Genomic DNA, 26910 nt, shown 5'->3' on the forward strand with positions numbered 1-26910 from the left:
ATTTCCATCATGACGAGACATGGAAACCCCAAATTTCCCACACTTGGGAGGTTTTCGACAAGGTGGGACATGGAATCCCCAGGTTCCCCACAATTTGGTGACTTTTGTTGAGGAGGGACTTGGAGACCCCATGTCATGCTCCTATCCTAGTGGAAGTATTTCAACCACACATAAGCAGGTACAACACCACCGTACATTTTTCTTTTACCAATACTTGAGTACACAGTCTGCGCCTACTTCAACACTCAGTCAATTTTCTAATAAGTGTTCCCAACAATGCAGAAAAAATAACTTACAATCAATTTATCTTCTTCAATTATTCTTTCAACCCATCATGTCGTGTGGTCATGTTGCACTGCTTGCAGCCTGCATGACACAACTCCACACCTGAATTGCGAACCTATCAGCCCAACTTTCCATTTCACGGCACCCAAACTCTGCCCAGTGGTGCGGTCCATAGTGAGGGCGCATGGCCCACATGTAGTGCGGCTAGCCTGCCTAGTTAGTAACTCACCCTGCTCTACATGTGTGCACTACCAAGTCCAAACCGCCCGCTGGTGCAACCCTCTTACCCACGTCCTTCTCTTCTTTTTGTTTTCACCCAACTCCTTCCTTTGCACTTGTTCTATGATGTAGAAGTCTAAGTTTGATGTCCCTTCATCAAACGCCATCCTTCTTACTTATACACATCCTTTAGCCCAAGGGCCGTGTCTCTTGGGGATAAAAAGGGTCAGCTCCATAAAAATGCATGCCTGGCCAACCTGCCACATAACCTCGACCTACCCCATTCCAACGAACTGTCGCATCCCTTTGTGTGCATCATCACACCCATGGGTCAGATCCAACACTTAGCCGATTACAAATCTCGTCGCATGTTGCACACCTGCCTACATCCTAACTCATCCGCAAATGATCATCTCTTTCATCTAGGCACCCAATAAGGGTCTCCTGCATGCCTTCTGTCGTTGACTCACCCATCATGCAGTTATCAAGGGGCATGTGCCCTACCCAACATGGCACGCTCGCTATGAGTGCGCCCATCACCATTGTGCATAAGCGAATGCTATGCCAAGTCTTCAAATGTAACCAAATGCTCACCTGAGTCGCATATAACCAAATACGGGCGCCCATACTACGGGTTCAATCTTTTAACTCTCTCAAACGCTCTCAACTCAAATACCTAACACCCTAAGCCCCCCCTATATGTGGTAGAGGTTTCCAGTGTGATGGGACATGGAAACCCTAGATTTCACACACTTGGACAACTGTCATCACGGCGGGGTAGGGAAACCCCACTTTCCCTGCACTTGGACGGATCCCGTTGCAACGTGGCTTGGAAACCCTAAGTTCCAGAGATGGACCAGGCAAGTGTTTTCCACCCCACCACGAAATGGAAACCCTGAGTTTGCAAGACTTGGGCAATCCTTTATCATTCTGCAACATGGAAACCATGAGTTCCATAAACTTGGGGGATTTCGGTTGTGTTGCGACATGGAAACCCAAGTTCCCCATACTGGGGCCATGGTTTTCACCTGGGCGGGAGATGGAGACCCTAGAGGTTCCCAGAATTATGCGGTTTCCCTCATGCCATTAAATAGAAACCCCCAAGTTCTGCGGACTTGGGTGGTTCTCTATTGTTCCACAACATGGAAACCTAATTTCCCTGCACCGAGGTTGTGGTTTCTGTCATGGCAGGACATGGAAGACCTCGAGTTTCTGATAATTGGGTGGTTTCCATCAGGCCACGGAATGGAAAGCCCTGTGTTCAGTAGACTTGGGTGGTCTTTCCCTATCGTGTGATGACATGGAAACTTGAAGCTCCCTAAACGTGGGTGGTCATTCCCTGTGTCGCGATGACATGGAAACCAAAAGCTCCCTAGACTTGGGTGGTAGTTTTAGATGCTACGAGAGCAACATGGGAACCCTGCTTTTCCCAGACATGGGTAGAAATTTTTGTCATGACGTGAAATGGAAACACCGTGTGTCCACTAACTTGGGTATCTATTTCCATCGTGCCGCGAAATGGACACCCTGAGTTCCCTGGACTTTGGCAGCTTTTCGTTGCCCCACAACATGGAAATCCAAAGTTCCACAGAATCTCAGGCAATTCAGGGTGTGCCGTGACATGGAAACCCCAGGTTTCCCAGACTTGGGTGGTTTCCGTCGGTGGTTCCGACCGTGGCGCGACATGGAAACTGCGAGTTCCCTAGACTTGGGCAATGGTTTCAAAACGCCCCAAGTTCCCTAGACTTGCGAGCTAGTTTGCATCATCATGGAAACCCCAAGATCCCCAGACTTGCGAGCTAGTTTGCATCATCATGGAAACCTCGTGTTGGGGCATTGTTGAAAACCCCACATTTCCATCATGTCGTAAAATGTGGAAACCTACGGTTCCATCAAGGGTAGGACATGGAAACCCCAAGTTTTCCCAGACTTGGGCACCGCTAGTTTCGGCAACCGCGCGACATGAAAACCCCAAGTTTCCCAAGCTTGAGCGCTAGGGCGCAACATGGAAACCCCAAGTTTTCCAGGCTTGGGCATCAGGGCACGACATGGAAACCCCAAGTTTCCCTAGGCTTGGGTGACATCGGTTTCGATTGTGGCGCAACATGCAAACCCCAAGTTTCCCCAGGTTTGGGCGTCAGGGTGTGGCTTGGAAACCCCAAAATTTTGGCACGACGCAGAAGCCCCAAATTTTAAGCACCGAACAGAAGCCCCAAATTTTAGGCGTTGGGTGGAAATGCCAAATTTTGGGTGTGACATGGAAACCCCAAATTTTGGGTGCGACATGGAAACCCCAAATTTTTTGTGATGGGCAGAAGCCCCAAATTTTAGGCACTGGGCAGAAACCCCAAATTTTGGGCACCGAGGCGTGGCATGGAAACCCCAATTTTTCCCATGCTTGGGCACCTCTTTCATCACAACATGGAAACCCCAAATTTTGGGTGCCAGGGCGCGACATGGAAACCCAAAAATTTTGGGTGCTAGAGCGCGACATGGAAACCCCAATTTTCCTGGGCTTCGGTGCCTTTTCCGTCGCGGCGTGGAAACCCCAAATTTCCCGACCCCAAGCAATAAAAAATTATTTTCTGGAGGAAGAGGCATAGGCATGAGAGTGGGAGGGTTGTTCGGATTTGTTTGTGACAAGAGTGAAGCTTTGAATCAAGGCGACCAAGGGCTGAATCTCAGTGGATCATGGTAGAAAGGCCACTCTGCCACTTACAATACCCTGTTGCATATTTAAGTCATCTACAAAGGATTATTCTCAACAACATTTGGAATTGAACGTCAAAGCTGCCCTGACCGAGATGCTTCACAGTCGCAGTTTGCAAATGACACGGGCCCCTAGGGGTGACAAAGTGATGCCCCTACTGCAGGTTGAGATACAGTCGAAGAGTGACATGCACCGCTTCTAGCGTGGATTCTAACTTAGAGGCGTTTAGTCATAATCTGACACAAGGTAGCTTCGCGCCACTAGCTTTTCAACCAAGCGCGATGACCAATTGTGTGAATCAACGGTTCCTCTCGTACTAAGTTGAATTACTATTCCAGTGCAGTTCATCAATAGGGTAAAACTAACCTATCTCACGATGGTCTAAACCTAGCTCACATTCCCTATTGGTCAGTGAACATTCCAACACTTGGTGAATTCTACTTCACAATGATAGGAAGAGCCGACATTGAAGGATCAAGAAGCAATGTCGCGATGAATGCATGGCTGCCACAAGCCAGTTATCCCTTGGCTATGGTTTCACTAGATAGTAGATAGAGACAGTGGGAATCTCGTTAATCCATTCATGCACGTCACTAATTAGATGACAAAGCATTTGGATACCTTAAGAGAGTTATAGTTACTCTCGCTGTTTACCGCACTTGGTTGAATTTCTTCACTTTGACATTTAGAGCACTGGGCAGAAATCACATTGCGTCAGCATCCGCAGGGACCATCACAATGCTTTGTTTTAATTAAACAGTCAGATTCCCCTTGTCCATACTAGTTCTAAGTCGACTATTCTCCACCTAGGGAAAATCCCCTGGCAGGGGGCATTCTACCCCCATAGCCCAATCGACACGTGACTACCTGCCCTCGCCGTGAGAGCAGCTCGGGCAGACTGTTGACAACCCATGAGTTAAGGGCACAGACCCCTAGGCCCAGCTCTCAGAGCCAATCCTCTTCCCAAAGTTACATATCCATTTTTCCAACTTCCCTTACCTACATTGTTCTATTGACCACAGGTTGTTCACCTTGGAGACCTGATGCGGTCATGAGTACGACTAGGCATGAACGGTACTTGGTCCTACAGATTTTTAAGGGCCACCAAGGGTGCACTGGACACTACAAGATGTGTGGTGCTCTTCCAACTACTGGACCCTATCTGTGGGTAAACCGATTCCAGGGGGGCAAGCTGTTAAAAAGAAAAAATAACTCTTCCCAGGGCCCCCGACGACATCTCCGGATTTCCTAACATTACCGCTCCCCACCATGTCCCAGTTCGGGAATATTAACCTGATTCCCTTTCGATTCTCATGTAGAGTGCACCCTTGATACAAGGCTTCCCCATCTCTTAGGATCGACTAACCCATGTCCAAGTGCTATTCACATGGAACCTTTCCCCACTTCAGTCTTTAAAGTTCTCATTTGAATATTTGCTACTACCAAAAAGATCTGAACCGAGGACTGATCCACCCAAGCTGATGCCTGAGGTTTATTAATGACCCCGATGTCCTCCTACTCCTCAGAACCAAGAAATTTCTTTGATGGTTGAGTATAGGTTGTGCACTTCAGCACCATCCATTTTCAAGGCTAGTTGATTCGACAGGTGAGTTGTTACACACTCCTTAGCGGATTTTGGCTTCCATGACCATCGCCTACTGTCTTAATCAACCAACACCCTTTGTGGGATCTAGGTTAGTGTGAAATTTGACACCGTAACTCGACTTTTGGTTCATCCTGCATCGCTAGTTCTGCTTACCAAAAATGGCCCACTTGGAGCTCTTGATTCCATGGCACGACTCAATGGAGTGGCTGGACCCTCTTACCAATTTAAAGTTTGAGAATAGGTCAAGGGTGTTACACCCCTGATGCCTCTAATAATTTGGTTTAACCAATAAAAATTGCTCATGAGCTCCAGCTATCCCGAGGGAAACATCGGCGGAAACCAGCTACTAGATGTTTCGATTAGTCTTTTGCCCCTATACCCAAGTCAGATGAATGATTTGCATGTCAGTATCGCTATGAGCCTCCAGCAGAGTTTCCTCTGGCTTTTCCCTACTCAAGCATAGTTCACCATATTTCAAGTGCCAACAGGTGTGCTCACACTTGAACCCTTCCCATAAGCTCAAGGTTGGTCGGCAATGCACCCCCCTAGAGAGGGAATCTTGCCCATCAGCTTTCTTGTGCCTCACAGGTTTTCAAACCCTCCGACTTGCACACATGTTATACTCCTTGGTCCGTGTTTCAAGATAGGTCAATTGGAAAACCTGCCAACCAACACCAAGAGCACAGAAGTGCACACGGTCTGCCACAAGGGCACACACTTCGTTCCTTGACCACTGTAATGGAAAACCGACAGGCAGTAATCCACCCACTCTTGTGATGATGCAACAACCCGTGTTTGTTTGCACCTCAAGTCGAGTGGCGGACTAGCGTGAGCTTTTCCACATCTAACCGAGACGCATCGACAACCTCCATCCGCTTTGCTCTCGGTAATTTCAACCACTCTTTAACTCTCTTTAAGTCAGAGCATAAGCTTGTTTTCAGAACTCTAATTTTTTCAAAGTAACTATTTCAGAGCCACGACCCAGCCAATTAAGGTCAGGAGCACACCACCAACAAAAAGGACTGAAGGGTAGGTGCACACCGAGTAGGCAGAATGACCTTTATGACCCAAGATCCAACTACGAGGTTTTTAACTACAACAACTTAAATATACGCTATTGGAGCTGGAATTGCTGTAGCTATTGGTACCATATTTTCCCTCCAATGGATCCTCGTTAAGGGATTTAGATTGTACTCATTCCAATTACCAGACTCAATAAGCCCAATATTGTTATTTATTGTCACTACCTCCCCATGTCAAGATTGGGTAATTTGCGCACCTGCCGCCTTCCTTGGATGTGGTAGCAGTTTCTCAGGCTCCCTCTCTAGAATCAAACCCTAATTATCCATCACCCGTCACCACCATGCTAGGCCTCTATCCTACCATTGAAAGTTGATAGGGAAGAAATTTGAATGAAGAATCGCCAGCACAAGGGCTGTGTGATCCGTCGAGTTATCATGATTCACTGGAGAAGCAGGAAAGCCCGTGCCAACCTTTCATCTAAAAAATGTATCCCTTCCGAAGAGTCAGGACTTGGTGCACGTATTAGCTCTAGAATTACTACAGTTATTCGAGTAGTATGGTACTATTAAAAAAACTATAATTGATTTAATGAGCCATCCATAGTTTCATAGTCTGAATTAGTTCATACTTAGACATGCATGGCTTAATATTTGAGATAAGCATATGAATACTGGTAGGATCAACCACGTAGCACCCTCCCACTTCAAATGGCATTCCAGGGCACTCTCTTACCAAGATCCAACCTGAACACCCATCAAGTCAAAGAGATAAAAAAATATCATGTAAGACTTTTATGCCTTACACCTCTTGCATCCCATGAAGGAAGCACACACAAAATGCCAAGGACATGGTGAACAAATGGTTAGACCTGCCGAGCCAAAATGCACCAAGGCCATTTGTAGTTTGCAACCATGCCCCAACCAACAAGAAAACGAGTGATCAATCACACACTCCCTTAGAAATGCCTCCAAAAGCCTTCACACCCTGCACCGAGGCCACCTAGGAGTCCACCTAGAAAGCAGCAACAGTGGACCTTGATCTCCTGATCGCCTACGGCATCCTCGATGCAAAGGAAATAAATGGAGAATGATCAACCATGCAACCTCTATATTATAAATGAGCCCCAACCCTCCCCGTCCTGCACCGAGGCATCCTAGGAATCCACCCGGACAACAGCAGCGATGGACCTCGATCTCGCGATCGCCTGCGGTAGCCTCGATGCGAAGGAAAAGGAAGGAAATAAAAAGAGGACGACTGATTGCAGATCCTACCATAGAGAGGCCATACAAACCTCCCTGCCTGCACTGATGCCACCTAGGATTCCACTCGGACAATAGCAATAGTGGACCTCGATCGGATGATCGCCTGCGGCAGCCTCGACATAAAGGCAAGGGAAGCAAATAATACAAGAAAAATCAAGCCCATAGCCTCCCTTAGAAATACCCCCCAACCCTCCCCTCCCCACACAGAGGCCACCTAGGAGTCTACCCAGATAGTAGCAATGATGGACCTCAATCGCATGATTACTTGTGGCAGCCTCAATGCAAAAGAAACAAAAGGAAATAAAACAAGACCAACTGAGCCCATAACCTCTCTTAGAAATGCCCCCTGACCCTCCCCACCACACACCAAGGTCACCTAGGAGTCCACCCAGATAGCAGCAATGGTGGACCTCGATCACTTGACTGCCTGTGGCAACCAAAATGCAAAGGAAAAGGAAGGAAATAAATACAAATCAAGAGGCTCACTACACAATACAAGAACATATCCAAATAGGAGGAGGGATCAGGCAACTCTGCACCCCACGCACCCTATGTACAGACAACCTAGGAGATTTCCCATAGCTTTACCAACTGGACAATGAATAATTTTCACCTATGGCCACCTCCACGCAGAGGAGGGAGGTTGAAGCATTCCACCTCGAAATCCTTCTTCCAAATAGCCCCCACCATCGATGTAGCAAGCCTCCTCCCCATTGGACCACGAGCGCATACACAATTGAAACAACAAACACCCATAAACATTATGACTTAACATTTCCAACCACAAAAGCCTACCACGCACGCGAGATGCAAGGAAAAAGCCGACCACTCGATCCAACATATGGGCCAACACATCTATAAAAACCTCAAATCCAACGTAACCATAGATGATAGGAACTTTGAAAGGAATTCCAACCCTTAACTTTACAATAAGGAGAACAACACATCACATCGCCCGACGGAAAAAGCGAGCAAGAGGGAGGGTAGGTGGTTTACAGCCAAAACCCTTCCACTTTCCTCACATCTCAACTGGCAATGCCAACACAGAAAGAGTACAAGCACAATAAATCCACACCAAAAATAGCTGAACAATGAAGAGGCTAGCCGTCATAGGGAGCCACACCACAACAACCCATACAACTCTAGGAACTTAGAGCAGAAGGGGAATTGTTCACATATGCCTCCCGGGACAAACATGGCCAACATTACCGCTCATGTGCTACCAAGTGGGTATGGAGAGAAGATGAAAATTGGCCACCCTAAAAATGACCCAAGGCCATTCTTGAGGCAAACCAGAAATACCAACTCAATTACCAACCCACCTTTCACACGAAAAGAAAAACCTTCTGTCACACGGAATAAGTCGATCTTGCGGACAAGATAGACCTTCCTAGAATCTAAAGAAGAACTAATGACAAGCAAACCAACCAGACACTATATTTCTCTAAATGTGCTTTAATAAACAAAGGCAAACAAGTGTTTTTAGGGCCTACCTTAGGTCGAATGCAAGTTTGTGGATGCCCTCGCTCCTTCGATCCAAATGAGCTCCTTTGTCGTGAATCTACAAACACAAACAAGAAACAAATTAAATAGCACCTGAAAATCCAATATCATAAAACATATTTAACATGAAAGTCAAGGAGTTCATGAAACAAATAACATGAGATACTTGTTGAGAAAAATGAGTTTGATTGTATTAATTAAAAAGAAGAAGAACTTTACAACTTGTGCCTTGACGTTGTACAAGCTCCTCCTAGGTTCCAATAAGAAGTCTCCTCTACTTTGACAAGTTTCACTCACTTCCCAATGAAGCCAAAAAGGTATGTGATCTCTCCTCTTAAGCTCAACTAGGAAGTCTTAATTTCACCAACATTTACCCTCAAAAATGTTCAGCTTCTAACCTCCTTAGAAATCAGCCCAATGCCTAAATTTATAGTGCAATGGAGGGAGGTTACTAGGTCCTCCTTCAAAGGGATAGCTCCTCTCATCAAGGGATTAGCTCCTTCTCTTTTGGGATGCATGAACCACCTAAGAGTGGAAAATCCACGTCAAAATTCCTTCTATAATCATCTAGAATTAACCCAAAGTGAGTTTTCTAGAATAAACTTGCGCCTTTTTGACTTTCACAGGGGTCCACACCCACACCTTTAGGGACAGAGCGGGCAGGTCTGCAGTTTTTGTAAATAGAAGGTGCGGGACCACAGGTAAAAGTGAGAGAAAGTGTGGAACCAGAGTTTCATTGATTTTTAATGTCTTTCTCTTATTTTCAAAGCTTGACTTGAAGAGTTGAGGTCTGAGACTTGCCTAGGAGGACAGTACAAGTGATGATAGACCCATACTGACTGCAAATAATCATGGTGATGATATTTTTGTGTAACAGATTGCCCCTTAAAGTGCAAAGTCTGTAGTAGATGAGGATTTCATTTATCATTTAGGAAGAGTGAAGTACTTTATCATTTCGAGGATCATCTTGTGGAGAGCCCGGTAGGAACCTATAAAAAAATTCAATGCAAGATATATATATATGAGATCATATCATCGCTGAGGTAGGCATTCCCATACTCAGATCAAAACTAACTTAGAAAACTAACTACTACTATGATACAAGAATGATCTTGTAAAACATCACAAGTATAGACTCATGTGGACACAGTATGGATGCAGCCACCTGTTTATGAATAGTCCATTATATGATGAATACAAAATTCCTCGTAGCATGGATTGTGGAAACTAGATCCAGGGTCTTCATTTCTACTTCCTGAAATAGTAAGATTCTATCCATGCGAATGAATGTGTTGATGTCGAACATGGTAGAAACCACTTGATTACCAGTCAATGATGTAAACTGTTAACAAGTGTGAGAGAAACCACCAGTGATGTCAATGGCTCTCAAAGTACCCAGTACAATCCATGAGATGTGAATAAATGTGTTGATGTCAAACATGTCATGGAATCCTTTGATCGAAAGTCAATGATGCAACCTATCGTCAAATGTGAGAAACCTGCCATTGAGGCATGCAGATCCCAAGGTACTGACGATTTCTAGATCATCTTTCTAGATAATGAGCTGAAGTCGATAGAAAGCGATCTGTCGTAGGCAAGCCCACAACAAGAAATCATAGATCAAGTTGTAGAAATTTAGTTGCAAGGACTGACTCAGGGATGGTCAAGATGGATGATAGATATTTTGCAGATGAATGGCTTATTGGCAATGAACTCTTGAACACATAACGACACGACAGATGGCTTGGTGATAGTTGACCCAAATTTAATACCCAAAAATCGGCTGAAGACTTTCAATGTGGTTTGATCAACCGTTAGGCAAAGGATTTCCCAACCCAGGTGAATAAAAGTGTCATGTTCAAGAGTGGTTACGAAGTATGACAAACAGACTCATTTTTCTCTCTTTTCCCCCACCATTTCTGGCAAGTACCTCTTTATTTTTGACAAGCTTGAGGAGGATAACATTTGCTTGATTATAAGCTCATCCTTCGGATGAGTCCAACTTAGTTCAAATTCGAACCCTAAGAAGGAGTTGTTCGTTCCTATTTGTAATTGAACAGGTCCTTTACTGTGAAATTTTAACAAGTCCAGTATAGGAGAAACTCGGCATTTTTCAATTTTAGACAGTCTGAAAAAACTTAAGAAAACTCCAGGATTGACCTCTTTCGTAAATTTGTGTCTCCCAAGCCCAAAAAAGTATAAAATAATACTTGAGAGAACCACTTGATCTTTTACGACCAAGGAGTACTTTTCGTCATTAGTGCCCTTGATCCGAAAAGTAAAAAAGCGATCAATGACACGTCATTTTATAACCAATATCGAATTTGAAACGACAAAAATCCGGCAATCTTTTCATGTTTTTACGGTTGGATAAGAGCTATAAGTGGACCGTCTTTTAATTCCATTTTAATGAGTTTAAAATAAAAACTCAGCGATCTTTTCATGTTTTAGGAGTCAGAAAAGAGCTTAAAGGTGACTCTAAATGTTTTTTTTCGTCGAAAACGATAGATTTCGCCTGAATAATTCGTTATCCTGAACAAAAACACAAACATTACTCATACCTGTTTGAAATGGATAAAAATGTCGCAAAAATACCTTTCCAAAGTGAAACATAAACAAATTTACTCAAAAAACTTATAAAAAGGGCCTTCGTCAATTCATTTTTACCGTTTGAGTTTTGGGTGAGAAAATAGTGCTTTTGTTCAGAAAACTTCCCATGAAGATTATGGAAAATCCAACCGTCGGAATCGAACGCCGTCTTCTCCAGGTAATCCACATCATCTTACTCTTCATTTTTAACCGTTTCAATTTTTGTTCTAGTCATTCATTTCATTTTTTGGGAGGGTTTTTAGGCTTAAAACCCGCGCGCGGGGGCCCGTAGGTTTTCCACTGCTGGCCTGCGAACCCCGCCTTTTTCTCCATTGGGAAAAAGTCAGGGGTCCACACCTTCCATGTAGACAAGGTGCAGTAGTGCAGTCCCATGCACTGTGTCTAACCCGGAGGGTGCGGTCCCCGTCGCAAGGGTTTTTAACCCAAAAATTCTAAAAATTGGACCAAACAAAATAATTTCTAGCATTTTAATTTATCTTTATACTTGATGCATAGAGTACATCATGCTAGATTGGTGTGAACGAGAGCATGAGGACGTGGATGCTGCCGCATGGAACCATCAACCTTCACTTGATGCTTTGAGGGTGTGCGGCTTGTACAAATTCTGGGCCATTCCTGGCATGAGGGCTCAGGTGGATTTCTTACAGTGGCTGGTTGACAGATGAAGCATATAGGACCAGTGCTTCTTCATTGGTGGCCACCAGCTCGAAATCGAGCCGGCGGACATATATTTCTTGACTGGTTTGCCTAAGAGAGGTGAAGACTTGAATCTGTTTGGGGCTAGGCCAGGTGGCCAATCTGTCGATAGCCTCCGGCTAGAGTTCTGCAACAGCCAGGCTAGAGACAAAGGGATAGAAATAAAGACCATATCCCATCCTGAACTCATGGTGATTGCGTTTAGTGTAACCAGACTTTGTGGGGCTGTCGCATTACATATTGCCACCGGATCCTAGATGCGTATGGCAGTTGATTGCTTTCGAGGCACCATCTTCAACTGGTGTGATGCTGTGTTGGCCAATCTGAAAGGCCAACTGACCAAGGCCAAAAACGGACAACTAAAGACCTTTGGTTATGGGGCTTTGGTTGTGAGTTTTGGCCTGGAGAGAGTTCCCATGTTGATCCCGCAGCACCTTACTGTTGAAGCTGGGCTTCCTCGAGAGCCCAAACTGATGCGATGGGTCGCAGTTATGGCCCGTCACCTGGACGAGAGGACAGAGGTTGCTCGATTCAAACCTGAGTATTTCCAATGGTTGGAAAACTAGGTCTTTTCTATTCAGCACTTCCCTTACGCTAGGGTAGATTTTCGTGGCGACCCAGACATGGCTCTTCCACCAGGAGAGCAGTGGGATGACTCAGGTAAAATCATTTTCAACATTTTTCCTATTTTATTTTTTTTTTATTTTTCCATCGTCTCAAAACTGATAGCAAAAGTTTCAAATGAAGATGTGGGTCCATAACGACCAGCCACTCTCTGGCCTTATGAGAGGAAACAACCAGTCGCAGTTGTGTGAGCCCCACAGGATGAATCAACAGAGGTTTTGGCTGAGTTGGAGGGTCATCTGGAGCGCTTGACAGGAGATATTCCAGAGACCACTATAGATGACATTCCTCATCGACTTCAGTGCTATGTGATTGGGGTCCCGGGACCTTTTAGGAGGTTCCTTTTCAAGGTGGCCCGTGGAGTGGTTTCTTATCGAGATCATCACCAGTGATAGGATGATCACCTATTGTGGGCACATATGACATTTTTGTTTTTTGTACTTATCATTTTTGTCGATCATAAGGTGTTTTTCAACCTATGATCGAGGACGATGTATTTTTTGACACACTCATATATATATATATATATATATATCACTATTATCGGCTTACCTTGTAAATCATGTTATGGAATGGTTTTAAATTTACATGTATGATTATTGCAAATGTCTATTTAACATTCGAGAAGAAATTGCATCTGCTAATGTATTTAAAGATCTTGGCATATGCTGATATTCAATATAATCAAATTCACGTTCCAAGAGACGCACTCTCAAAAATAATCTTAATAACACTGGATTTCTAATGGCATACACTCTATTAAGCTGTAATACAATGAGTTCAGAATCTAACCTCACTATCAAACTCCAAATCCCAAATGAAATAGATTCAGATAATAACTCAATCACTGCACTATACTTGGCAATGTTGTTCGTTGTTTGATCGAGGCTTACCCCATGCACAGATACTAACTTGTCAGAGGGCGAATAGATAACCCAAGCTGTGGAAGAAATGTTCCATGTATTACGATAAGCACCATCAGCGAAACCAATGTATGTTTGGAGAGGCATAGACATCTGCGATATCAAGAGTAAAACCAAGATAAGCAGGAATAATGACGAAAAAAAACACTCTCTAAGCTAAGCACACTGTTTAAACTAAAACACACCAGCTAGAAAGAAAAACTATCCTAACTAAAAAAATCTCCATACCCATTCTTTAAGCATAATACCTCTTCAAGTAAAGACCATTTTTGGGTTTACCCAAAGAGTCCCCGTCAAAGTCAACCAATTCATAGGCCCCTTTTGCTAGCTTTCGCTTGACAACATAGGGACCATGCCACATAGGAACGAATTTTCTAGTGCCTAATTTATCATTAGCTTGATCGTAAACTAAGACTAGATCTCCTTCCGAAAAATTTCGAGGGGTCACATTTCGATCATACTGAGCTTTCATGCGTTTTGCATGAGTCTCGATCGCCAATGCAGCATCACGTCGATTCTCATCTAATTGAGCCAAGTATAACAAACGCTTTTCCTCTTCGAAAGTGGCTGGAGCCATTTGCAGTGATGGGATTTAGCATTCAATGGGTAACACAGCTTCCAAACCATAAACTAGTTGGACAGGAGTGAACCCTGTTGATGTTTTTACTGAAGTTCGGTATGCCCAAAGTGCTAAAAATAGCATGTTATGCCAATTCGACTGATGAATCCCAATGATTTGTCGGATCATGATGACTAAAACTTTGTTGATGGATTCAACCATACCATTAGCTTGTGGATAATAAGGGGTTGAACTATCATGATGCAAACCAAGTTGGCCTGTAAGTTCGGTCATCATAATGTTTCGAAAATGATGCCCATGATTAGTGATTATCGCTTGCGGGACACCAAACCTAGCAATTATATGATTGAACACAAAAATTGCAGATGTCTTGCCGTCTGCCTCAAATGTAGGCATCGCCTCGGCCCACTTGGTAAAATAATCTACTGCAAGGATGATATACGCATGCCCCTCGGCCGAGTGAGAGTCACATGTAATAAAATCGATACCCCATTTGGCAAAAGGACCAACGAAAATTATAGGGTGGAGAGGAGTAGGTGGAGCATGTATCTTTCGATCAAAAATTTGGCAGTTGTGGCATTTTCGGACCGCAGTGATACAATCTTTAAACAAAGACGGGCAGAAGTAGCCAGCGCACAATATCTTTTGGGCTGTGGCATACCCAGACATATGACCGCCACACACTCCAGAGTGACAGTCATTTAGAACCCTTTCAGCTTCTTCGTGAGTTAAGCAACGTCGAAAAACAGAGTCCGCCCCATGGTGATAAAGTGTATCTCCAATAATCATGTATTGTTGGGACTGGAATCGTATTTTCCGACATTCTGACCTTGAAATTTCTGGCTGAAAGGATTGGGTCTAGAGATAAATGATGATATCCCCATACCACGGATCTAAAGTACTGATTAGAAACAAGGATTCATCCGCAATGGGCTCCTCCACCACAGTTTCCGTGTTAGCACGCGGAAAATCACACATTAACTCCGCAAAGACTAAAGATTTCTTAGACTTAGATTTCTCAAATTCCAAGTCGAACTCCTGTAGGATAACAATCCATTTAGAGTACTTTCCCCCTAGCAATTTCTTGGTCAAAATGTAGATCATAGGGTTGCAATCCGAAATTACTGTAGTTTTACATAGTAAAATGTAGTGACGAAAATGTTGGACAGCTTGAACAGCTGCCAATGCCAATTTCTCCACATGTGAGTATTTTAGCTCAGTTGGATTTAAAGTTCGACTAAGGTAATATATCACATGATCAGTACCGAATTCATCTTCCTGAACTAAGACCATTCCGATGGTGGAATGTGAGGCGGCGAGATACAAGAAGTAATCTTGGTTGTAGTTGGGAGGATGCAATAACGGTGCATGGGTCAACGCGTGTTTGAGTGCATCAAAATATTTCTGAGCTATCTCATCCCAATAGAATGGAGTATTCTGTTTCAACAACCTGGTAAAACCCTTTGTAACCTTGGCGTAGTTAGGAATGAATCGTCGTAAAAAATTTGCTTTCCCTTGCAAACTTTGGAGTTGGCAAAGACTCGAAGGAGGAGGCAATTTGATAATAGCTTCGACCTTCGAGGGATCGACGTGAATGTCGGCTTTCGAAACTACAAACCCCAACAATCGACCCGTTTCTATACAGAAGACACATTTGTGTGGGTTCAACGGAATTCGATAATGTCTACACCTCATAAAGATTGCTCGTAAATGGACTAGGTGAACAACTGGATGTAATGAATGAGTAGGCAAGTCATCGAGATAAGGTTGCACAATGTGCTTGATGTCATGAAACACATAAGACATGGCCCTTTGAAAAGTTGCTTTGGCATTCTGGAGCCCAAAAGGTAACTTGAAATAAGCAAATGTCCCCCATGGACAAATGAAAGCCATTTTTGGTTGATCGACAGGTAGAATATTGATTTGATTGTATCTGGAAAAACCATCCATGAAGGAGAATATTTCGTTGCTAGCACAATCATCAATGATTTGATCGATATAGGGAGTTGGGTAATTGTCCTTTGGATAGGCTCGATTAATGTCCCTATAATCGATGCATATTCTTATTGTTCCCTGCTTTTTGTTAACCGGAACAATATTTGATACCCAATCTGTTAACGGGATCGGATAAATGAAACCTACTTTGAGTAATTTTTCAACTTCTGCTTTAATTGCAGCAGCTTTTCTTGGGTGAATCTGACGCAAACGTTTCCGGACGGGTTTAGCATCCGGGTAAGTCTTGATCTCATGAACAACAATCGCGGGATCAATTCCTGGCATTTCCTCATAGGACTAGGCAAACACGTCATGGAATTCTTGAAATAGGGCCTTATATATTTGAATTTCGTCATCTGTACACGAGGCACCTATATGAATGTTCTCAACAATTCCAGGCTTAACCGAAATGTCAATGGGAATAGTTCAAGAGATGTTTCCCAAATTTAACTCTGAATCAGGATGTTTCATTGGATTCTGAGGTTCCTTGACATATTCAGTCGTAAAAATTGATGAGAAATCATTTTCAAAACGATCATTCTCGGGTAAAAACGAAGATCTGTGATGAAGATCTTCCCATTGTAAATCATCTACACATAGGATTTCACGAATTTGCTCATCAGAGTGAACAAGTTCAGAAAACGTGATTAAATCCGAGCTTGATGTGAAAAGTGATTCCTCACGGACCACATTCATGAAGTCATTTTCGGTTGAAAATGGGTCGGTAAACGATTGCACGGCCTCATACGCAATTCATATGGACTCAAAGGCATGACATTACCAAATGAGTCTATCTCAGATTCAGAAGGAATGATCCAAGGATCATCATAAACAATGGTGTCTGATGTAATCATATGAATGGTTGCAAATGAAGACGATGCGTTGATCGAAGGAAAAGGAAAAGTTCCCAGTAAACTGGCATCTTTAACTAGTCCTAATCCAACATCCTTATACAGGATATTCGTTTTACCAACATGCTGAATACTTTCTGAAGAGGCTGGGTTGGATGAAAAGTAAGCCAACTAGTCTATTGTTACGATCTTTCCATTACGAGGAAACTTTATAACCCGAAAGACCGATGAAACGACCACTGTCATAGCGTAAGACAAACTTCGACCCAAGAGAAGGTTATAATCTAGAGGGGGATCAACCACCTCCACATCTAGATTAACGGTTTTTCCTTCAACCCCTATAGGAAAATACTGTAGAATGCCAAAAGGATGAAACCCACGGCCATCAAAGGCCTTTAGAATCGTCGGGGATTGATTTAGTGAAGGAGAACCAAGTGATCTCCAACACTGTATCGACATAATACACGTTGAGGCTCCCTCATCAATCACAGTCCGATGAATAGGCCTGTTTTTTACTATTACTGGGATCTGGAAAGCCATTTGATGAGCCAAACGTTGTGTACTATTTTCTAGATCGAAAATTATTAGGTTCGAGTCCTGAACATCAATAGCTCCTATAGCCGACAAAAGTAATTTACGTTGTGCTGTACATGATTGCAACACTTCCAAAGCCAACATTGCTGAGGGTGAAACAGCTAAATCCTCAACAATGTTATAGTTCTGAGCCGCTCTCGCATGTGGATTGGAAGTTGACTTTCGAAGTATACCCTTGGTGGGTGGTTTGATTACCAAGTCTGGATTAGGTTTCTCTATTTGTAGTGGATTGGAACCGGGAGCTGAGGTTGATGGATTAGAATGAGAATATTCTACTTCTTTACCATCAACAGGACTTTTACTACCATAATCTTGCGATCGAGTCATAATCCTAACATGGGACATAATCAGTATGGGTTCTTCATTGGCGCTCAAGGACGAACCTATCATCTTACTGTCTTGAGATGGAAAAGGATCCTTCAAAACAACAGGAGTTTGGGAACCTTTGACAATCTTCACAACCTCTGCACGATGAGGGCAGTCTCCTGTAAAATGTTCATCATCACAAATGAGACAAGGATAATGAGGTTTGCGCTTTTCATCATTGGATTCCGATTTTTCAGGTTTCTCCTTTGAATTTTTGTCCGTTTTATTCTTCTTCTTTCCTTTCTTCTTCCCACCAAATTTTTATTTGGTTGTAGATGACTCTACAACGTGAATATCGGTGGAAATCTCTGCAGAAGAATCTCCTGTTGGGGAATCAGGCAAGGTTATGATAGGAGAAGAATTCTTGGAAGACTTCTTCTTACTTTTAGTGTTAACCATACCAATCATACCATCGGCGGCATGAGATCCCGAAGGAGCTGCAGCGATTTGATTTTTCTCGAGAAGATCGGGGATTTTCTCGTGTAATGTACCTGACTGAGTATAGGCCAAGTCAAGGTACTGTGCTTGAGCAATTACTTGCTCCTCAGTAACAACTCCGGCTTTAGCTACATCTTCAGTGATCTTTGGCAACAAAGATTTTACAAACCACTCGGCGAAGATTTGATCCGGAATAAAAACCTTCACTAAACGCCGTCGACGTCGCCACTCATGAATATGATCTGAAATGTAAGTGGATGTCGATTGTTTTAATGAAGTTAACAATTCCGTTCCATTGTCATATCAGACTGGAAACTAAAAATGAGTTAAAAATGAGGTAGCTAACTGACTAAAATTATAAAAAGTGCCTCGCGGTAACTCAATGTACCACTTGGCCACGAGACTAATTAGAGTGCGCTGGAAAAGTCTAAGATGGATTGAATCATCTGAAATGGAGTTAGATGCACACCAGAGGTGGTAAGTCATCACATGGTTCGACGGGTCCTCTCCTGATTTACCTTCGAACTTAGGAATGTCACTAGGCAACTTATTCGGCATTGGTGGCCAAAACGGAAGATAATTAATGGGATCGTTCATTAGGTATGACAAGTCAGGTAAGTCCAAAGTTGCGATAAACGGTAACTGACGATTAGGGTCCCTAAAACTCTGGGTCATGAGACCAGCCCCAGGAGGAGGATATCCAGGATAACTTGGAATAGGAATTGCATTTGGGATATTGTATCCTCCCGGAAAACTAGGATTAACCAGACCTTACTGGGGTTGTTGAGGTTGTTGATAAGTCTACCTAAGGTACGGTTGATACTATTAGACTAGCTGCTGCACAACAGGACCGAATTGGTACTGTCCCTTGTACGGTTGATAAGTAAATTGTGGTTGACTTGTGACAATCGTACTCGAACCAGGTTGTCCTACAGGCATCTAAACCGAAGGTTGAATCGTAGATCCAGACGGTGGTAAAGATGTCTGAGGAGTAGATACAGGAACAGTAGAAACAAGAGCTGTCGATACTCCAGAAGTAGGTGGGGTAGATTGAACAAATGTTGCAGCAATTGTAGTAGTCGTTTGAGGTGGAGTACGAGGTGTACTAGGCCAGGCTGAGAAACTACCGAAGGTACAAAAGTTTGAGTGTTATACTGGACTGGTTGCTGGCATGTACCAGAAACTAAGGGTTGTCCAGTTTGAGATGACAACTGTACATTTGGCTACAACACCTATTGAGTTTGCGATGGATCCCACACTATATTCATTCCGGGGTACTGACCCATAATAGTTTGAGAATATTGAGGACCATAACCGGTTTGAGGGTAGGATTGATAATTTAAAGGTAAATTTCTCGTTCCTTGAACATACGTTTGACCAGAGGGTGGTTGGAAACCTTGGTTCGAGTATTGACCTTGGGGTTGATACCCTTGAGGCAGGTACTGATACTAGGGTTGACCTTGAGGTATAAATTGATACTGGGGTTGACCTTGGGGTACATATTGAGTTTGGGGTTGACCTTAAGGAACGTACTGTCCCGTAGGTATGTACTGTCCTTGAGGTTGCCCCCCAGATGCAAATTGAGTACCTTGAGGTTGCCCCCCAGGCGATAATTGAGGCTGCCCCCCAGGTGGTAACTGGCCACCTTGAGGTTGAGGATTGGGAATAGAACCTGACATCATGAGAATGTCTTCTACACTCAATGGCTTAGTACCATTGCTTCCAGTTAATAACCCTTGTTCAATGGGTTGAGGAGATGCTCTCGAAAAAGTACCAGAAAGTGATTGATGCCCAGAGGGAACAGAAGGACCGCCGTACAATAAGGATTCGGGCGATTGAGTAAACATGGATGACTGCCTTGACATATTTAACAGAGGATAATAACCTCTAGGTGTTGGGTGATAAGGAACGCGAGGTGGTGAAAAACTTAACCCTGGGTTTTCTAAAAAATTAGTCAAAGAAAGATACCAAGTACTGCTCCTAGGTGGACTGTAAAACATTGATTCACGATCCCTTAGTTCAATAACAGGTTGATTTTCAGGGATAAGGATGCCTACTTCTTCTTCTGGAGTAGCAAGTTCTTCAATAGCTATAAGTCCAGAAGGAAGATCTTGGGTGATTACTCTTTCTACCCTAGGTGAACCAGGACCACTAGAAACTGGAGAAGCAAACCCCGATGTTGGAGTAGCAGAAAATTCACTTTCAGGCTCAGATATTTCAGGTTCCTCACCTATATCACTAGTAGATTAAAAGCTACAAGTACCTTCGGAAAGAGACACTGACTGTGGATTATAATCTGCTACTAACGCTTGAAAATCAGGATGTACTATTAAAGAATATTCTCCTTCTTCAGGTGACCCAACTCTACTATCTCTAGGAGTTACGAGGACCTTCAAGCGTTCAAGCTGGCTTGGTGAAAACTCAGGAGGTTGGCCCCGAAGTCTACGGGACTTCCTCGGTAATTCAGCCATGGTTAAGAACTTTTAACTACTTCACAGGCAAACAAAGTAAAATCTCAATGAAAACCACCTAAAGCCTCTAAAGAACCAAACAAATTTGAATCACACGCCTAAAGAATCTAGGAGATCAAACACACACAAATAGTAACTTTCCATACTGAAAACACTAGTTGGTGATGAAATCCAACATCGCAGAGTTCAATACAGAAATGGCGGTTGGAACAGCTACCTCGGCAACCTGCTTAATGAATAGACTGGCACAAGTTCCTCTACTTAACCATCTTGAGTGAAGAGAACCCCCCAGAAAATCCAAGTGAGTCTAGCCGACGTCTGCTCCAGGTACAATGGGATCTTCCCACCACTGTCACCTTAGGAAGAATCCTAAACAATATGGCCACTAAGGTTACCAACTGAAATAAATATACCTGGGGAAACAGTCTACGATTTGATACGCACGCAAGGGCAGAGTAGCAAGCTCAATCACCTTGAAGGCTCCTTGACATAATCCAAGGTTTACCAACAAGTGACCCCAGGCTCCTTGACAATGGTTAATCCGAGGTTTACCGTTTTTAATACATGAATATCTGGCGTCGTTCCCAATGAGGAAGGATTGATTCCCACACTGGTTCGGACACGATCTCGTGCTTCTCCTTTAAGAGGAGCTTTCCCAGAGCATAAATGCAACAATTGGATTTCTTCCCTACCACAAGATACAACTACTTATTTTTTTTTACTATCTTGGAGAGTTAATTACTCTCCCACTCCAAGACACTAGCCTAAGCTAAGTTTGTGTATCAGAGCCCTAGAAATAAAAAATGTTACTAGATGAATTTTACTTTAAGCATTATTTTTTATTGGTTTTTGTTTATGTCAAAAGGTGTGGAGATGAAACTCGTGGTATGAAGACTCAACTCAAAATCACTAAAAATGCACCTAAGATGATTTAAACAATCCTTTTCTCTTCGATGAACTTCTAAACTAAGAAAGAGTTTGAGAATGCAAATACTTTGTAAACACAAATGCTTCTTAAGAAACAAATTAAAAGAAGAGTTTTTGTCCTTTCCAATGCACTCAAAACAAGACAACTAGTTATTTCACAAAAATTTCCCTTTTTCGTTTCAAAGCACTCAACCACTACAAAAACAAACTTTTTTCCAAAAGAGATTTTTTTTTTTTTATAAAACACTCAAAACTATGGAAATGATTAACTTTGAGATCTATAAATTATAAAAACCTATTTGAAGTCAAAGCCTACACGATGTCTTTTTTAAGGATGTTCTACTTAGCTAGATGTAAGCTAAGGACCAATTTATGCAGAATCACAAATCAGTCAAGAACAACCAATTTTGTTTTCTTTTTGAAAATGAAAATCCAAACTTTTAAACACAATCTTTTCGAAGTTTTGTAAAGAGAAAACTCAAAGCGGATTCCTCAACAAGGGGAGATTTCATAAATGGTAGACTCATAAGAAGGCAAGTAGACACCAAGGTGATCTAAAGTCCCTACAGCTTCTAAGCTTAGAGCCACTACACAACCAAAACGAAAAAACAAGCCCAACAAGCAAAACTCCTAGGAATTTCACCTAAAACCCTAACACTAATGAAATCAATCTAAGGAAAGCTTCTGACAAGTTATATGCAGTGGATAAAAACTTCTAAAAAAAAACTAAGCTGACTAACAGAGGAAATCTTAGGTTTTTCAAAATTTTGACAAGGTCCACAGGCCCACAGTTAACACAGGTGCGGTCCCGCTCTGTGCTAAAAGCAAAGGTGTTGATAGGTACGCACTGTGTCAAAAGGCTAGGGTGTGGTCCTCTCCCAAAGCTATGAAAAACAAAAAATAACCCTGGATCTACAAACCCTACCCAATTTTACACACAACAAGCCAAAAATAGAAACAAAAACACAGTTTCTCAGGTCAAAGTAAAAACAAGGAAAATAATCAAGTCCCTAGGGGAGTCGCCATTTTGTCACACAGAATAAGTTGATCTTGCGGACAAGATAGACCTTCCTAGAATCTAAAGAAGACCTAATGACAAGCAAACCAACCAGACACTATCTTTCTCTAAATATGCTTTAATAAACGTGTTTTTAGGGCCTACCTTAGGTCCAACGCAAGTTTGTGGATGCCCTCACTCCTTCGATCCAAATGAGCTCCTTTGTCGCAAATATATAAACACAAAAAAGCAAACAATTAAATAGCACTTGAAAAGCCAATATCATAAAACATATTTAACATGAAAGTCAAGGAGTTCATGAAACAAATAACATGAGATACTTGTTGAGAAAAATGAGTTTGATTGTATTAATTCAAAAGAAGAAGAACTTTACAACCTGTGCCTTGACACTGTACAAGCTCCTCCCAGGGCCCAGCAAGAAGTCTCCTCTACTTTGATAAGTTTCACTCACTTCCCAATGAAGCCAAAAAAGCATGTGATCTCTCCTCTTAAGCTCAACTAGGAAGTCTTAATTTCACCAGCATTTACCCTCAAAAATGTTCAGCTTCTAACCTCCGTAGCAACCAGCCCAATGCCTAAATTTATAGTGAAATGGAGGGAGGTTACTAGGTCCTCCTTCAAAGGGATAAAGCCCTCCTTGAAAGGGATAGCTCCTCTCATCAAGGGATTAGCTCCTTCTCTTTTGGGATGCATGAACCACCTAAGAGCGGAAAATCCACATCAAAATTCCTTCTAGAATCATCTAGAATTAACCCAAAGTGAGTTTTTTAGAATAAACTTGCACCTTTTTGATGTTTATAGGGGTCCGTACCCACACCTTCAGGGACAGAGCAGGCAGGTCTGCAGTTTTTGTAAACAGAAGGTGTGGGACCGCAGGTAACAGTGAGAGAAAGTGCGAAACCAAAGTTTCATTGATTTTTAATGTCTTTCTCTTATTTTCAAAGCTTGACTTGAAGAGCTGAGGTCTGAGACTTGCCTAAGAGGATAGTACAAGTGATGATAGACGCATACTAACTGCAAATAATCATGGTGACGATATTTTTGTGTAACACCCTCCCCACCAAATAGGGAGGAGGTGAACAATATAATGAGGAGCCAATTTCAATGGAGCCACACATGGCTGACCAACCCTATCAAAATTTTCTATTCGCAACAACCAAGGGGCACAATAGCGACATAGGCATGATGAAGTTTTGGAGTTTCCATCTAGGACCACAACAATGAAGGATCAAAGGAACGCTAAGCAAACTTTAACATTTTTATCGTTCATATGGGCAAGAGGTATGGGGACAAGCATGGGCAAAATTACTGCTCATGTGCTACCGAGTGGGGATGGAGAGAAGATGAAAATTGGCCACCCTACAAATGACCCAAGGCCATGATTCAGGCAAACCCGACAAAACAATTCAATTACCAACCCACCTTTCACAAGGAAAAAAACCTATCACTTGTATCATTTGGATGGGCATGAGGGACCAGGACGAGCCAGCGAACCACACCACCAAAACCCATACAAATCCAAGAAATTAGAGAGAAGAAGGGGAATTGTTCACATATCCCTCCTGGGACGAGCATGGCCAACATTACCGCTCATGTGCTACTGAGTGGGGATGGAGAGAATATGAAAATAGGCCACCCTACAAATGACCCAAGGCCATCCTTCAGGCAAACCCAAACAAATGACTCAATTACCAACCCACCTTTCACATGAAAAGAAAACTTGTCACTTGTATCATTTGGATGGGCACGAGGGGACTAGGATGAGCTAGGGAGCCACATCACAACAACCCATACAACTCCAAGAACTTAGAGAGTAAAAGGGGAATTGTTCACATATGCCTCCCAGGATGAGCATGGCAAATATTACCGCTCATGTGCTACCGAGTGAAGATGGAGAGAAGATGAAAATCAGCCACCCTACAAATGACCCAAGGCCATTGTTTAGGAAAACCCAAAAAAACAACTCGATTACCAACCCACCTTTCACATGAAAAGAAAAAATGTCACTTGTATCATTTGGATGGGCACAAGGGTACCAGGATGAGCCATGGAGCCACACCACAACAACCCATACAAATACAAGAACATAGAGAGCAGAAGGGGAATTGTTCACATATGCCTGGGACAAGCATGACAAAAATTGCTGCTCATGTGCTACTGAGTGGCGATGGAGAGAAGATGAAAATCAGCCACCCTATAAATGACCCAAGGCCATTGTTCAAGGAAGCCTTAAAAAACAACTCAATTACCAACCCACCTTTCACATGAAAAGAAAACTTGTCACTTGTATCATTTGGATGGGCACGAGGGACCAAGACGAGCCTGGGAGCCACACCACAACAACCCATACAACTCCAAGAACTTGGAGAGCAAAAGGTGAATTGTTCACATATGCCTCCCAGGACAAGCATGGCCAACATTACCACTCATGTGCTACCGAGTGGGGATGGAGAGAAGATGAAAATCGGCCACCCTACAAATGACCCAAGGCCATTCTTCAGGCAAACCTAAAAAAACAACTCAACTACCAACCTACCTTTCACACGAAAAGAAAACCTCTCACTTGTATCATTTGGATGGGCACGAGGGACCAAGACGAGCCCGGCAGCCACGCCATAACAGCCCATACAACTCCAAGAAATTAGAGATCAGAAGGGGAATTGTTCACATATGCCTCCCAAGACGAGCATGGCCAACATTACTGCTCATGTGCTACCGAGTGGGGATGGAGAGAAGATGAAAATCAGCCACCCTACAAATGACCCAAGGCCATCCTTTAGGCAAACCTGAAAAAACAACTCAATTACCAACCCACCTTTCACACGAAAAGAAAACTTATCACTTGTATCATTTGGATGGGCATGAGGGACCAGGATGAGCCCAGGAGCCACACCACAACAACCCATACAACTCCAAGAACTTGGAGAGTAGAAGGGGAATTGTTCACATATGCCTCCCAGGACGAGCATGGCCAACATTACCACTCATGTGCTACCGAGTGGGGATGGAGTGAAGATTAAAATCGGCCACCGTACAAATTACCCAAGGCCATTCTTCAGGAAAACCCAAAAAAAAACTCAATTACCAACCCACCTTTCACATGAAAATCCGATCGAGGGACCAAGACGAGCATGGTCAACATTACCACTCATGTCCTACTAAGTGGGGATGGAGAGTAGATAAAAATAAGCCACCCTACAAATGACCAAAGGCCATCATTCAGGAAAAACTGAACAAACATCTCAATTACCAACCCACTTTTCACACGAAAAGAATGATTGCACTTGAACGAGTTTACATGGGCGCCCTCACATGACCTAACTTGACCCAACCGAACAGGTTTTCATGGGTGCTCGCACACGACACGACACGACATGACCTGATGCGACCCGACCTACCGAGATTACATCGGCGCCCTCACATAACCTGACCCGACCCAACTAAATGAGTTTACATGGGTGCCATCACACGACATGACATGACCCGACCCAACCCGACCCGACCCGACCCAACCGAGTTTACATGGGTGCCCACGCACGATCGAAACAAAGGCACAAGGGAGAGTTGGGAAAACGAGCTACACGAATGTTCACAAAGCCCACCCCGGGTCACAACTTAGCAATTTTGGTACCGGCTCATGTGCCCAAGCACACGCTCACACTGAACAACCTGACCAAACGAGTTTACACAGGCACCCTCAAATGCCTCGCCTGAACAAGTTTACACGGGCGCCCTCAAACGACCCACCTGAATGAGTTTACACGAACGCCCACAAACAACCTGGCCGAACGAGTTTACAAAAATGCCCTCAAATGACCTGCCTAAACGAGTTTACACAGGAACCCTCAAACGAACAGCCTGAAGGAGTTTACATGGATGCCCACACACGACTGAAATGAAGCCATAAGGTAGATTCTAGCAAACGAGTTACACGAATGTGCACAATGCTCACCCTGGGTCACAACTTAGCATTTTTTATACGGGCACATGTGCTCGGGTGCGCCCTCGCACTGAAGGACTCGACCAAACGAGTTTACATGGGCACCTGCACATGACCGAAATGAAGGCACAAGGTAGAGCCAGGAAAATGAGCTGCACGACTGTGCATAAAGCTCACCCCAGGTCACAACTTAGCATTTTTGATACAGGCTCATGTGCTCAGGCATGCCCTCACATTGAACGACCCGACCAAATGATTTTACAGAGGCG

The 26910-nt window shown here is 43.3% G+C and overlaps 3 pseudogenes; all 3 read right to left on the reverse strand.

Moving 5' to 3' along the window:
- Positions 1-3159: 3159 nt before the first annotated feature.
- LOC149168377 (25S ribosomal RNA) lies at positions 3160-4228 on the reverse strand (annotated as a pseudogene).
- LOC149168378 (25S ribosomal RNA) lies at positions 4229-5451 on the reverse strand (annotated as a pseudogene).
- Positions 5452-5670: 219 nt separating this feature from the next.
- LOC149168379 (18S ribosomal RNA) lies at positions 5671-6530 on the reverse strand (annotated as a pseudogene; the record flags this gene model as incomplete).
- Positions 6531-26910: the final 20380 nt, after the last annotated feature.

This window comes from Pinus tabuliformis, chromosome 4_2, assembly GCF_031772625.1.
Source record: "Pinus tabuliformis cultivar Carrire ecotype Pingquan chromosome 4_2, CPIR1, whole genome shotgun sequence".
Lineage (NCBI taxonomy): Eukaryota > Viridiplantae > Streptophyta > Pinopsida > Pinales > Pinaceae > Pinus > Pinus tabuliformis.